This window comes from Thalassophryne amazonica, chromosome 17 (assembly GCF_902500255.1).
Source record: "Thalassophryne amazonica chromosome 17, fThaAma1.1, whole genome shotgun sequence".
Taxonomy (NCBI): domain Eukaryota; kingdom Metazoa; phylum Chordata; class Actinopteri; order Batrachoidiformes; family Batrachoididae; genus Thalassophryne; species Thalassophryne amazonica.
The window spans coordinates 72807891-72823433 of record NC_047119.1 but is presented as its reverse complement, the minus strand read 5'-3'; the positions used below and the strand labels follow the sequence as shown (position 1 = coordinate 72823433).

General features: G+C 41.9%; 1 long non-coding RNA gene across 1 annotated transcript; it reads right to left on the bottom strand.

The window, feature by feature from the left end:
• Positions 1–406: 406 nt before the first annotated feature.
• Positions 407–1763, bottom strand: LOC117530135. The gene is made up of 3 exons (XR_004566191.1): positions 1600–1763; positions 1185–1291; positions 407–465 (listed from the first exon to the last, which is right to left on the bottom strand). It is a non-coding gene; the product is annotated as an uncharacterized LOC117530135 (long non-coding RNA).
• Between the last annotated feature and the right edge of the window lie 13780 nt (positions 1764–15543).

Below are 15543 nucleotides of genomic sequence, written 5' to 3'. Positions count from 1 at the left end.
GCTGCATGCGTCGCGTCAGGGCGTAGGGAGGCATTGACACAACATGACTGACGACACATTGGGAGTTGTTGCCTGACGCGTATAAAGCATGCAATGTGAAAGGCCCTTTAGTTGCTAGTTTCCATAAATACAGAATGTTTATAATACACTGTGTAAAAAAAAAAGAAAAAAAAAAGGCAAAACTTTATTGAAGTGAAGAGGACCTAACAAACAGAAAACATTAACTCACTTCTTTGAGTGACTTTACTGGAAGCCCCATTACTTCCAGGCACTGCTTGTAATTGGTTCAAGCCCACACTTCTGGTTTAGCTGGCCAACCTTCGGATAATCGTGTCAGCAGCGTCCACATTGTTCTCTCTCCTGGTATGTCTGGGAACCGACACTTTCAGGGATGGTCCAAGGATGTAGTGCATCAACTCTGTCATTCAGCTGTTCGATACTGTGAATGATGTCATTCTGCTTCTCCTGGAACACAAAATGTATATAGATCCACATGTTACAACCTTAATACAGAAGTTCCCACTTTTTTTTATTAAATCCTATGCTTCATAAATGATTAAGCCAATGCTGTTGACCTTTCATCATGAGCACGGACAAATCTGTGAATGAACCGAGTGATGAAAGTGAGCTATGGAAAAAAAAAAAAACTTGAAAGATCTTGACAAGGCCCTGGCGGGGTCTGGTGGTTGTCCCCCAGAAAAATGTGAAATCTCAAATGCATTCTGGTGCTTACTCAGGTCTATTCCAAAAGAATCTCCAAAAATTAATTTTTTTGTTGGCACAGGTCAGTTTTTCCACCCCAGATAAGGTGGTAAACCTCAGTAGTACAGCATAGAAGTCCTTATGTTTCAAGTGTATGGTACCATAGACAGTATGCACACACTATGCAAATGAAAGATTATGCAAGGGACACAATTTTTTATATAAGAAATTCTGAAACTTTATATTAGCAATAAATAAATGTTTATTGAGTAACAGGGCCTGTAAATTATTTCTTTAAGGAAGGAAAGTTAGCATATACAACTTCATTACTGACATAATTTGAAAATAGAGTAAAATCTATCCCAAATAGAACAGAGTATTTCTTGCCAGAAATGTTTGAATATTTTGCTTGCTGAACATGAATTTTAGAATCTACTGGCACAAGACACTATACAATCTTATTTAACCATTATAGTACAAACCTCTGCATAATCGGGCTGGTGCGAATCAACTGCAGGCAAACACTCAACCCACTGATCAGATGGAGGATTCACTGATTCAACAACTCTTATGGCAGCCGGCGTGGTTGCTGTTGGGGGGAAAACAAGCATTCAAAAATATTATCACAAGCTTATCTTCATAAAGTCTCTTTCTGGGCACTGACATGACTTAAACTTCAAATGCGTCAACATCTAATAAAACAGAGTATATATTTTAGTCATGTTTTAGTCAAAATATTAATTAGGCCTGTGCCTCTCTGTGGCTAACGTTAGCTCCATGCTAGTCAAAAATGTGTTGGTTTGGTTCCTATTAATCTATGGCTGGCATAATCAAGCTTCAAGGAAGTTTTGTTATTTCTGGCTAAAACGAATTTGTGCTCACATCAGGTTCTGTTACCTTCTTTTGATAGTCACAGCGTCGATATCACGGAACAAAGGCCCCGCCATTTGAAGCTAGCTGCTAACTCTTGGGTAGCTATGTGATGCTTCTTTGTGAGGAATCCCAGTCAACAAGCATCCAGCGTTAGTCTCCTCTTCTGCTCTCAGTGGTCTCTTAATCACAGTATAGAGACTGAACAGGCGAATTAACTTGTGGAACACAAACTTCTATTTGCTAAAACAGAACGGAGTTGAGTGCTATAACTCAGTCTTCTTCTTCTGCTCTGTTAAACAGCGGGTTTTAACCCAACTCAGTGCACTACTGCCACCAACTGGTTCGTGAGCAGCACTGCAAGCAACTGTGAAGCAGCAAGCATATTGTTAACAAAATAATTTAATAGTAAATAGATCTATGTACACAAACTACTTGAAATCAAATGAATTCATTTGAATTGTATCCTCTGATAATGTTGGTCAAACATGTTTTAAAATAAAGCACTACAGTGTTTCAGACGTTCTGACCCAATTATTACAGTAGTTTTGTGAGACAGCATTTCTCTGAGCTGATAAACCTGCTCTGACTTTATCTTTAACCACGAAGGAACCAAACACTTCTGCTAGAAATTTGTTAACTTAATTGGCAATATATGAATGTATAATGTGATTACAGGAAATTATACACAATGATCACTGTTGCTTTTTTATTTATTTTTTTATTTTTACCAGAATGAGTATGTTACATTTTACATACAGAAATGATTGTATCCAGGTCTTATAATTATATTGTGTACAATGTACATGTTTTACCCTGGATAATTATAATATCAAGCCTCACTGCAAACATGAATTAAGCAGCTGATATTAAAGGAATCAGAAAGCAAGAAATATGTTGTAACAATTATGTGGTAACAGTTTAAACCAAACACTGTTCGACTGTGATATGAAGTCATCCTCAAATGAGGCCTGAGTGAAACAGTAAATCGTGGACAAATGTTCATTCTGGAAATGTGAAATCGAGTTGATTTCTGCCACTGTAACGTGTGTGACTATTCATCTCATGTTCAGTGTGTTTGTTTAAAAACATGTTTGAACTGCAAGTTGTGAAGTGACCAGTAAAAAATATTATTTGTCTGTGAGCCGTTTTATTTAAATGTCAATGCTTCCTGCTCATGCATGTTGAAAACATTATTTTGTAAATCAATTTTTTTTAACTTTAATGTTTTTTTTTCCTTATTTTCAAAAATGCTAGAGATAGGGTTTTTTTTTTTTTTTTTAATTTGGCAAAATGTATGTAACTCAGGTCTGTGGGACGTCTGGATAATAAGCTGCTATTGCAATCTGTTTCCATAAAAAACATATTTTTGGTAGCTGACAATCACAGTCTGTAGTGATGTAAATTATTTTGCAAAAATTAATATTCCAATTAACAGAGTGCATGTTTATGCAAGTTGCACCAAGACATGTTTCGGAGTTAGCTCTGTCAGTTTATTACAGTAATTTTGAAATTATACAGTATATTCATTAGGCCTGAATAAATCATAAATCGACAAATTCTTGGTGACCATGGTAGAGTGCTTAAATTATTTCCTATTGTTCATTCTACCTATGTTTGCACACATAATTTAAATGGAGTCCAACATTAACTTTCTGTATGCTGTAAATAATATTTAATGTTTTCCTATAATGTGAAATTTTACACACACACACACACACACACATATATATATATGTATATATACATATATACACATATATATACATATATATATACATATATACATATATACACATATATATACATATATATATATATATACACATATATATACATATATATATACATATATATATATACACATATATATACATATATATACATATATACATATATATATACATATATACATATATATATACATATATATACATACATATATATATACATATATACATATATATATACATATATATATATATATATATATATATATATATATATATATATACACATATATACATATATATACATATACATACATATATATACATATATACATATATATATACATATATATATACATATATACATATATATATACATATATATATACATATATACATATATATATACATATATGTATATATATATATATATATATATATATATATATATATACATATATATATATATATATATACATATATACATATATGTATATATATATATACATATATATATATATATATATATATATATATATATATATATATATACATATATATACATATATGTATATATATATATATATATATATATATATATATATATATATATATATATATATATATATATATATATACACACACTTTTATTTAGAGGCAAGCTTTACACATACAACATGAACATTATGTGAATGTTGAACATTAAGCATACATTCTATGAACATTTGATTGATTTTTGCAAATGTTTCCTTACATGTTTGTCTAATGTTTGCGTCCATGCAAACATTAGACAAACATCACAAACGTTATATGAACATTTGCAAACTTGCTGAACAGTAAATGAACATTCTATGAATGTTCAGTTGATGTTCGCAAATTTTCGCCTCCATGCAAACATTAGACAAACATCACAAACATTACATGAACGTTCACAAACTTGCTGAACAGTAAACAAACATTCTATGAACATTTGTTTGATGTTTGCAAATGTTCCCTTCCGGGTGGGACTGCAAGTGATGATGAGGCAGAGCGTGCCGGTAATGACACAACTGACATTGCAGAAGCAGCTTTGAGTGACGTCACCAGTGAGGCGGCCGTGATGCATGCGGAAGCAGGATCAGTTGCTGGTTACGAAGTGGCTGGGCAAGCTGAGGACGACGGCGGTGATCGTGGGAAACACCGGGATGGAGTCAGCTGACGCCGCCAGGGTGTCCACCACTGTGCGTGAGGAGGCAGGGCTGGCTGTTGCCGTTGTGAAAGCAGCTGGACCGGCCGGGCTGATCGGCGGCACGTGTCATGTCTGCAGGTGCCGTTGCTTGTAGAGAAGAGACTCTTTCAGCAGCTGCTGTGGCTGGATCCACGGCAGAGCTGGTCTCGAACACAGGCTGAGAAAAGGCAGGAGTTTTGCGTGACGTCATCAGTGAGGTGGCCGCGATGCATACGGAAGCAGTGTCTGAGCAGACTGCAGGTGGCAGAAAGGCTGGACAGGAGAAAGTAGCTGCTGCTGGCCTTTGCGGCACTGCGCCGAATACTGCCGCAAATGCTGAGGAGTGCGCCGTGGCAATTTCAACTTCAGGAGGCAGGGCGCATGCCGCGGCTGCAGCAGGACCCACAGGAGACATGGGCGGCTTGACTTGGTCAGGGGACATGGACATCTCTGGGTTCCTGGGTGATGTGATCTCTGTGGCTGGAGCTCGTGACTCTGACTGTGGCATTCGCCATCTCAAAGGCACGGGGACTGGGGCTACATGGAGTGGCCGCACTGTGGAACCAGCAACCAGAAAGTACAGCGTGACTGGATCTTGCCGCGATGCCTCAGGCACCGCTTTTCATTCTACGTGGTGCTGGCTTTGGGGTTAGGGTTCTGGAACGTGGCTGGATCTTCTGACTGCTTTACCGGAACAAAGGGCAGAAGGTAAGCAGCTTTCTTCAGTGTTATTTCATGTCTGGGTGGAGTGAGGATGGCGTGTGAGAGGGTTATGACGCGCGGTTCCTCACAACAGGAGGCAGTGAGCTCAGACTCAAACAAAAAGTCCATGAGGTCTTCAATGCAGGAAGGGACCCAACCCTGCTTAAACTGTGTCTTTATATCTCTGAGCTTAGGGAATCTGGTTAACAGCTCTGGTTCGGCTAAAATGATCTTGTCGAGTGCCAAAAAATATGCACTGCTTGCCTTGCTTACTGTAGCAGTGCTGATAATCAAAAAATAAGTCCTGTATCTTAAATAAGGATGAAGCCATGTCCTGTAGAGCTAACTGCTCAGACTCCGTTCTTCATCTTCATCCAAATCCGTCCAGTCACACTCATCATCTGACGGCAGGTAGGCCTCAGGGTGCCTCATCCAATCTGGGAGCTTCTGTTCACAAAACAGATCAAACAAGCCCAGAAGCTCTGGGAAATAGTCATAAAGCCATGGGTTCGTATTAACAAGATCCCAGGATTGATCCAAAAAATCAAATTTCTCTTTGGGAGCGTAACAGTCATGAAAACAAATGAAGAAAAAGGAGAGGCCTGCAAAAATCTCAATCACCTCTAAATCGGGGAGAGTCCATGGCAGGAGTGGAGCCTGCGGAGTCCATGTTCTGGCCAGATTGTACTGTCAGGATGGGCAGGAGCCCATCACCAGGAGCGGCTGGACCTGCAATACAGACTCCCAGGCAAGACTTAGGTGAGGAGGAAATCCATCCATCCATTTTCTTCCGCTTTATCCGGAGTTGGGTCACGGGGGCAGCAGCTCAAGCAAAGCCGCCCAGACCTCCCAATCCACACACACCTCCCCCAGCTCCTCCGGGGGAACCCCAAGGCGTTCCCAAGCCAGCCGAGAGATGTAGTCCCTCCAGCGTGTCCTGGGTCTTCCCCGGGGCCTCCTCCCAATGGGACGTGCCCGGAACACCTCTCCAGCGAGGCATCCAGGGGGCATCCGGAAAAGATGCCCAAGCCACCTCAACTGACTTCTTTCGACGTGGAGGAGCAGCAGCTCAACTCCGAGCTCCTCCTGAGTGACCGAGCTCCTCACCCTATCTCTAAGGGAGCGTCCAGCCACCCTGCGGAGGAAACTCATCTCGGCCACTTGTACTCGCGATCTCGTTCTTTCGGTCATGAGCCAAATCTCATGACCATAGGTGAGCGTCGGAACGTAGATCGATCGGTAAATCGAGAGCTTTGCCCCCCTACTCAGTTCTCTCTTCACCACGACGGTCCGATACAGCGACCGCATCACTGCAGATGCTACACTGATCCATCTATCGATCTCACGCTCCATCCGTCCCTCACTAGTGAACAAGACCCCGAGATACTTAAACTCCTCCACTTGAGGCAAGGACACTCCACCAACCTGAAGAGGGCAAAGCACCTTTTTCCGGTTGAGAACCATGGCCTCGGATTTGGAGGTGCTGATTTTCATCCTGGACGCTTCACACTCAGCTGCAAACCACCCCAGTGCACACTGAAGGTCCTGATTTGACGAAGCCAACAGAACCACATTGTCCGCAAACAGCAGAGATGCGATTCTGTGGTTCCCAAACTAGACCCCCTCTACACCCTGGCTGCGCTTAGAAATTCTGTCCATAAAAACAATGAACAGAACTGGTGACAAAGGGCAGCCCTGGCGGAGGAGGAAATCATGGTCTTTATTCCAGAATAAGGTTTGGTACACATGTAATCAGTCAGCATGGCAGAGGTACAAGCAGGGTCAGGCTGAGACGCAGTCATAAACAAGCAGGGTTCTGAGGCACGAGCAAACACCAACATCTAGGATGAGGCAAGAGGTATGGTCGAAGACAACAGAGCAGGATTCGGAACACGGCAAAACAAAATCAGGACTGTGAAAGGCACTGGAAAGTGTATGAGACAACAATCTGGCGGGGAAGTGAAGGACTGTGGGGTTTAAATGCATGTGGACTAAGTATGACACGAGGGACAGGTAGTGTCAACAAGGTGCATGTGAGGAACAATCAGGAAAGAGGGCGTGGCTAGTGAACAAAGATACTACATTGTGCAAGACAGTGAGGGAGGACAACACAAGGTGGAGTTAAGAAAAGACAAAGATATGTGAACAGGTGCACAGAGCGTGAGTGAAAGGAAACACAAAGCAGACAGAGTCACAGAGAGAGACAGGGACACATAGCAGGTGCAGTGAGAACATAATCAGAGGGGTGTAAGGAAAACAGAATGATGAACAGAGATGAGTGAGGGATGAAGACAAAATGGCAGGTGCAGGATGTGGAATGAAACCGAGGTCTATAAACAGAACAGAAGAATTAATCAGAGGATAATGAGAAAAATAAACCCAAGGACAAAACAAGACTGGAACTGACTAACGACTGAAGAATACTACACTCAACAAAAATATAAACGCAACACTTTTGGTTTTGCTCCCATTTTGTATGAGATGAACTCAAAGATCTAAAACTTTTTCCACATACACAATATCACCATTTCCCTCAAATATTGTTCACAAACCAGTCTAAATCTGTGATAGTGAGCACTTCTCCTTTGCTGAGATAATCCATCCCACCTCACAGGTGTGCCATACCAAGATGCTGATTAGACACCATGATTAGTGCACAGGTGTGCCTTAGACTGCCCTCAATAAAAGGCCACTCTGAAAGGTGCAGTTTTATCACACAGCACAATGCCACAGATGTCACAAGATTTGAGGGAGCGTGCAATTGGCATGCTGACAGCAGGAATGTCAACCAGAGCTGTTGCTCGTGTATTGAATGTTCATTTCTCTACCATAAGCGGTCTCCAAAGGCGTTTCAGAGAATTTGGCAGTACATCCAACCAACCTCACAACCGCAGACCACGTGTAACCACACCAGCCCAGGACCTCCACATCCAGCATGTTCACCTCCAAGATCATCTGAGACCAGCCACTCGGACAGCTGCTGAAACAATCGGTTTGCATAACCAAAGAATTTCTGCACAAACTGTCAGAAACCATCTCAGGGAAGCTCATCTGCATGCTCGTCGTCCTCATCGGGGTCTCGACCTGACTCCAGTTCGTCGTCGTAACCGACTTGAGTGGCAAATGCTCACATTCGCTGGCGTTTGGCACGTTGGAGAGGTGTTCTCTTCACGGATGAATCCCGGTTCACACTGTTCAGTGCAGATGGCAAACAGCATGTGTGGCATCGTGTGGGTGAGCGGTTTTCTGATGTCAATGTTGTGGATCGAGTGGCCCATGGTGGCGGTGGGGTTATGGTATGGGCAGACGTCTGTTATGGACGAAGAACACAGGTGCATTTTATTGATGGCATTTTGAATGCACAGAGATACCGTGACAAGATCCTGAGTTCCATTGTTGTGCCATACATCCAAGAACATCACCTCATGTTGCAGCAGGATAATGCACGGCCCCATGTTGCAAGGATCTGTACACAATTCTTGGAAGCTGAAAATGTCCCAGTTCTTGCATGGCCGGCATACTCACCAGACATGTCACCCATTGAGCATGTTTGGGATGCTCTGGACCGGCGTATACAACAGCGTGTACCAGTTCCTGCCAATATCCAGCAACTTTGCACAGCCATTGAAGAGGAGTGGACCAACATTCCACAGGCCACAATTGACAACCTGATCAACTCTATGCAAAGGAGATGTGTTGCACTGCATGAGGCAAATGGTGGTCACACCAGATACTGACTGGTATCCCCCCCAATAAAACAAAACTGCACCTTTCAGAGTGGCCTTTTATTGTGGGCAGTCTAAGGCACACCTGTGCACTAATCATGGTGTCTAATCAGCATCTTGATATGGCACACCTGTGAGGTGGGATGGATTATCTCAGCAAAGGAGAAGTGCTCACTATCACAGATTTAGACTGGTTTGTGAACAGTATTTGAGGGAAATGGTGATATTGTGTATGTGGAAAAAGTTTTAGATCTTTGAGTTAATCTCATACAAAATGGGAGCAAAACCAAAAGTGTTGCGTTTATATTTTTGTTGAGTGTATAAATGACAAGCAGATAACAAAACAAGCAAGTAAAGACTAAATGATGAACAGAAAGCAAAACCTGATACTAAAGAACAATGATAATAACACAAATGAGAACAGTCAAATAATACACAGATGGTAAATAAATGATCCATAACATGAACACAACCGGCTGGAGAAAACTAGAATGGAACTGACAATGGTGGAAGTATGACAAGTAACAAGAAACAAAGTAACAAAGCAAAACAAGAGCAGAAACTGACCACAAAAATAAAATAACAGTTAACCCTTTTGGATCCGAGGGCATTTTTTGGACAGTTCACTCGCCTGGCATAAATGTTTTATTATTACTGTTAGCTCTCCTTGCATCCCACAATCAAATTTTATGTCTCTTTTTTCAGGAAAACTTGTGCTTTCATAATATATATACTTTTGTTGTGTTTTATAAGTGTAATAAAGGTTTACAATTAGAAATAAGAAATGAAAAAGTAAAGTGGAAATAATTTTCCACACACATTTATTCAAAACACACAGCAAACTATAATAAACAACTGTTTTGACACTTTATAAAGGTAATTTGAGGTCTTGTGTGAAAGACCGTACAACAAAAAGGTTCAAACAATAAGCACAAATGCACATTTCGAACAATATATACAAAATGGTCCATGCATTTTGTTTGTCTTCATCTCAAAGCAATTTCTGTCTGCTATTTCTCAAAGGTTACATCACAAACTTCTACTTCTACTGTGTTTTGGAGTGTTCTGTGCTGCTCCTAAAGCAGCTTTCATTCACACTTTGGCCCACTTTGGCTCCTTACAGTCTGAGGAGCGGCCTCCCCTCACTCCATTGATATGGTAAACAGTGCTTTACGCAGAGAAAGCAACAGAGTTATCCAGTAACATTCACATGCAAACTAGTGGAGCAATCCTGATAGTTACACACTCTTTGATTGAGCACGTGAGATTGTCATCAGAGGTGATCCTGCTTTCACTGATCGCTGTGCATAATGGCAAAGGGTGCATTGGAGCTCAATAGTTTGTACTCATTGGAGCACCCAGGGGGCCAACTAGTAACATATCACTCCTGAAAACGATCTTTGGCTTTTCACGTGAGGTAAATCTGCCCTACAATTGGATTTTGGAAAACCATGTGACGGTGAACCAATTCCGATTGGACACTCACATTGTGCACATCATCACACAGCTTCTATGAGGAGTACAAAGATGGCCGATGGCTGGCTCGAAAGTCAGCAGAGTTAGCTTTTCAGCAAAAAAAGTATGTTTCTGTCTCATATCATTAAAAGGTTATTTATAATTTAGTAAAGCTTGGTCTTAGCCATCGTATACGATGGCATCAGCCCCAGAGGGTTAATAAAACAAAGATGGGGCAGATGAAGATGAACTAAATAATGATGAGGAATACGGATTAAGACCTGGATCAGGGACAGGCATGACAGTGTCTTTCTTTGTGGACTCTGTGTGCATCAGTATGAGCCTGGAGCTGCACTTCCTGACCCTCAAACCCATTTGCATATGGCCGGGATGCTGCTGCAGCCCTCTCCATCAGCATGCGCTGACTCCTCCACTCCTTAATGCACTGCTCCACTTTATAAATGCCTACTGCATGAGTCCAACACGCCCCCACTGGAATGCTGAAAGGACACTGACAATAATAGGAGCTGTGACCTGTTAACTCCACCCACTGGTTGAGTTTAGGTGAAGTTAATGGTTACAGATAGGTAGCTCATATGTGACAAAATGTCACATGTCATACACATACACACGCAAATGAACATGCCCATAAACACATGCATATCCACACATGCACATGCACACATACACACAAAAACACACATACATACATTAGCCATCCATTGTACTCAGTGTTGACAGTGTGACTAGAAGGTGTAGGAACATGTGGGCCACACCTTCCACATCAGGGATCAAGTGACATTTGATTCCCAGAATTTGCCTAATGCTGTGTTTACACATAGGCAGGACATGTTACGAATGCCATATTTATGTCATTCTTGGCACATTCCTGACATTCTTAATGTGATTTAATGCATCTGAATAGGGTTCTTAACCCTAGGTGTGTGACATTCGTGATAATTGTGGAGAATGTTTTTGGCTGTCACAAAATCTTCCACGAATGTCACGCACCACCCTCATTTTGCCTGATGTTGTGGAGGTTGCAACTGAGCATGTTGATCCATCTTGATTAGTGGTGATCCTTAATAGAGTGGGACAGTGTTCGTAGTGGTTCCTGTGATGGTTTTTGGAGCCCATACTGTCATATGTTGTTACAAATTGACATGGAAACTGTCAAGTTTTGACCCGAAGTGTAACACAGCATCACATTTCACTGTGCGCCACAATGATAATTCACCAGCAACACGTGCAATTAATCCTAAAGCTTCTTAAAAGGTCCCGACAGTTCCTGGGGGCACTTGACACCTTTGCACCGAATCATAACATTCGTGATCAACAGCCAAGAATGTATACTTCATGGCATTCATGACTCCTCGTTGTTATGTGTAAACACAGCATAACATGCCTCACTTGTAATCTGGCTGTACACAAAGATAATCAGACACAAGATAAAGTTATTATTTTTATGGGCTCTGATTGCTGATTTTTGGTGTTGCTTCTTGTGTATTTTATTCTGAAGGAGTGATTGTTGGTGGATGGTATAACCTCAAAACAGAAAACCAGTCAGTGTCTTGTGTGACCACCATTTGCCTCATGCAGTGCAACCCATGTCCTTCACATAGACTTGATCAGCAGCCAGACACCATCAAATGTGAGCATTTTCCCACTCAAGTCGGTTATGACAATGAACTGCAGTCAGGTCGAGACCCCGATGAGGATGACGAGCATGCAGATGAGCTTCCCTGAGACTGTTTCTGACAGTTTGTGAAGAAATGCTGGATGTGGAGATCCTGGACTGGTGTGGTTACACATGGTCTGCAGTTGTGAGGCTAGTTGGATGTATTACCAATTTCTCTGAAATGCCTTTGGAGACAGCATTCAATTCATATTCAGTTCACAGACAACAGCTCTAGTGGATATTCCTGCAGTCAGCATGTCAATTGCACAGTCCCTCAAAATGTGTTACATCTGTGGCATTGTGCTGTGTAATAAAATTGTACATTTCAGAGTTGCCTTTTATTGTGGCCAGCCTAAGGCACATCTGTGCAATAATCATGCTGTCTAATCAGCATCTTGATATGCCACACCTATGAGGTGTGGCATAGGTTAGCACTGTTGCCTCACAGTGAGAAGGTCATGGGTTCGATTGCCACCTGTGGCCTTTCTCTGTGGAATTTGCATGTTCTCCCACATTTGTGTGGGTTCTCTCCGGGTGCTCCAGCTTCCTCCCACATCCGTAGGTGTGCGTGTGGGTGTAAATGTGTTTGATGTCTATATGCGGCCCTGCAACAGACTGGTGTTCTGTCCAGGGTGCACCCTGCCTCGCGCTCTATGACTGCTGGGATGGGCTCCAGCCTCCCACAACCCTTAATTGGAGTAAGCAGTTGAAGATGATTGAGTATATCATGGATAGCATGATATGGCACAGCCCTAGCACTTACCTTTGTTTTGGAACCACAAGGGAATCATCCTCCATGTTACTGTTTCATGACACCCTGTTATTCTGATTGATTACCCTTGTGTGTTTATTGGATTTATTTCCTGTGTCATGGGCAACTCCAGTTTCCAGTTTCATGTGCATACTCATTTCCTTGTCGGTTAGTTTCATTACATGACATAACCATCCACAGTCGATCATACTGGTGCCAGATTGTCTCATTCCTGTGCTTGCTCTCTTGTATTGGTTCTTCATGATTAATCATCTGTTACTCGCCCACTCTGCCTTACAGTGTTTCTTCAGCCTTGCCTGCTGTTTTTTGTAACTGTTGCCCAGTATCTCCTGTTGTGGTGATTAACAGTGCTTTTGCCCTCAACCTGAGTTTATAGTTGATCTGTTTCCAAACTCCCTCATGGATACTGCAATTTTTCATGCTTTTCTAATGCTGGTACTTTAGCTCACATCCAGTTAACCCAGCTCTGTTTTTCTACCTGGAAACTTTTTGTGAACAGACTGCTTCTCCTGTGTGCCTTTTCCTGCCTTTTTGTGAGAGCAGCAAATGAAGACTGTTTGCTATCAGTGTGGAACTCTGCCACATGGGGTGTCGAGCCAGTAGATTCTGACTGCCAGTCCCAAGCCTGAATGAATGAAGATGGTAGAAGGAGGCAGGGTGCTCAATCTTACATTTTGAGATATCTTAGCCACATGGAGTGTGCAGCCACTACACTCTGAGGGCCAGTCCCACGCTCAGATAAATAAGTAGGGATATGTCAGGAAGTCGATCCAGGGTAAGAAAAGCCTAGGCTAAACTGTGACCAGTGTTGTTGCCTAACAGGATGCTTCAGAGATTAGACTACTGTTGGGCAAAGAAGAAGATGAAAAGGTGGAGACTGTGTCTGAAGGATATGAGAGATAAGGAAAGTTAGAATGGTTGAAGTGATACTTAGGTCTTTGATGTTGACAGTATGACTGCTAAAGAGAGACAATAGGCTGATATGATGTAGTAGAGAAAGGGATTGTGTGACATATTGTGTGTACAACAAAACAAGTGGAAGGGAAGTAACACCAAGAGCATAGGATGTGGGTTCAAAATGTTCAATTATGATGTAGATAGAAGGAGAAATGGATTTGGGGTCATTTTCAAGGATGAGAATATTAAGATTGTGTTAGGGGAAAAGTGAGTGCCTGACTGGGTGGTGAGTGTTGGAAATTGAAGGGGTGGTGATGAATCCCATCAGTGCATATGCACCACAAGTACTGTAGGTTGCGAGATAAAGAAGAAAAAAGATTTATGGAGTGAGTTGGATGAGGTAGCGGAGATTAAACCCAAACATGAAAGAGTGCTGATTGGAGTAGACTTCAATGGGCATGATGGTGAATGGAACTGAGGTGATGAGGGAGCAATGGGTAGAACCTATGGTATCAAGGACAGGAATGTGGAAGGGCAGATAAGAGTAGATGTTCCATAAAGCATAGGAATGGCTATTGTGAATACTTACTTTTAGAAGGAGGAGCAAGTGGAGGAAGGTGCACACAGGTAGACTACATTCTTTTATATGTCACCTTAAAGAAATTGGAGACTGTAAGGTGGCAGCAGGAAAGGGTGTAGCTAGACAGCATAGGATGGTGGTTTGTAGGATGACTGCAGAGGCGAAGAAGAGGAAGATAGCCAGAGCTTTTCTTCTGCAGGCCTCCCATCTCGTGCACCAGCATGGACTCCCAAAATCTCCCAAAAGTTCCTGTATAATTTCCTGTATTGTCAGTTTTGTTGGTACCATGATCCAAGCAGAGGGTCACCTCTTTGAGTCTGGTCTGCTCAAATCATCAGAGAGAGTTTTTCCTTACCACTGTCACCTGTGTTCTTGCTCTAGGGGTTGGTAAGGTTAGACTTTACTTGTATGAAGCACCTTGAGGCAACTTTGTTGTGATTTGGTGCTATATATATAAAAAAAATTGATCCTCAACAAAGGACCAGATGGTGGAAGCTGAAGAAGGAAGACTTTTGGGGGAAAAAAATCAGTGAGCAGGTGAGACAGGCAGCTGAGGGGAAATGATTTTGGACAACTGGAAAATAAGTGGTTAGACAAAGGGGCTAGAAAGGATGTGTAGCAGGTTAGTGTTGTAAAAGATGCAGATGGAAATGTGCTGAAAATTGAAGAGAGTGTATTGAGAAGGTGGAGGGAATATGAGGTGCTGATAAATGAAAAAATAGATAAAGAAAAGTGTAGATGATGTGGAGGGAGTAAATCATGAAGTGCCGGGCATTGATAAGGATGAAGTAAGGGCAGCTATGAAGAGGATGAAGAGTGGAAAGGCAGTCTGTCTAGTTGACATTACAGAGGAGGCATGGAAATGTTTGGGAGAGATAGCAGTGGAGTTTCTAACCAGATTGTTTGATAAAATCTTGCCAAGTGAGAGAATGCCTGAGGAGCAAAGAATAAGCATGCTGGTTCCATTTGAAGTGCAGAGCTGCAGTAACTTTAGAGGCATAAAGTTGATCAGACACAGTATGACGTTATGGGAAAGAGTAATAGAAGCTTAGCTATATGGTTTTATGCTGAGAAAGAGCACTCCAGATGCAATGTTTGCTCTGAGAATACTGATAGAGAAGTATAGAGAAGGCCAGAAGGAGTTACATTGTGTGTGTGTGGATTTGGAGAAAGCTTATGACAGGGTGCAGCTGGGCTGCAGAGAATAACAGATGCCTTTGTAGAA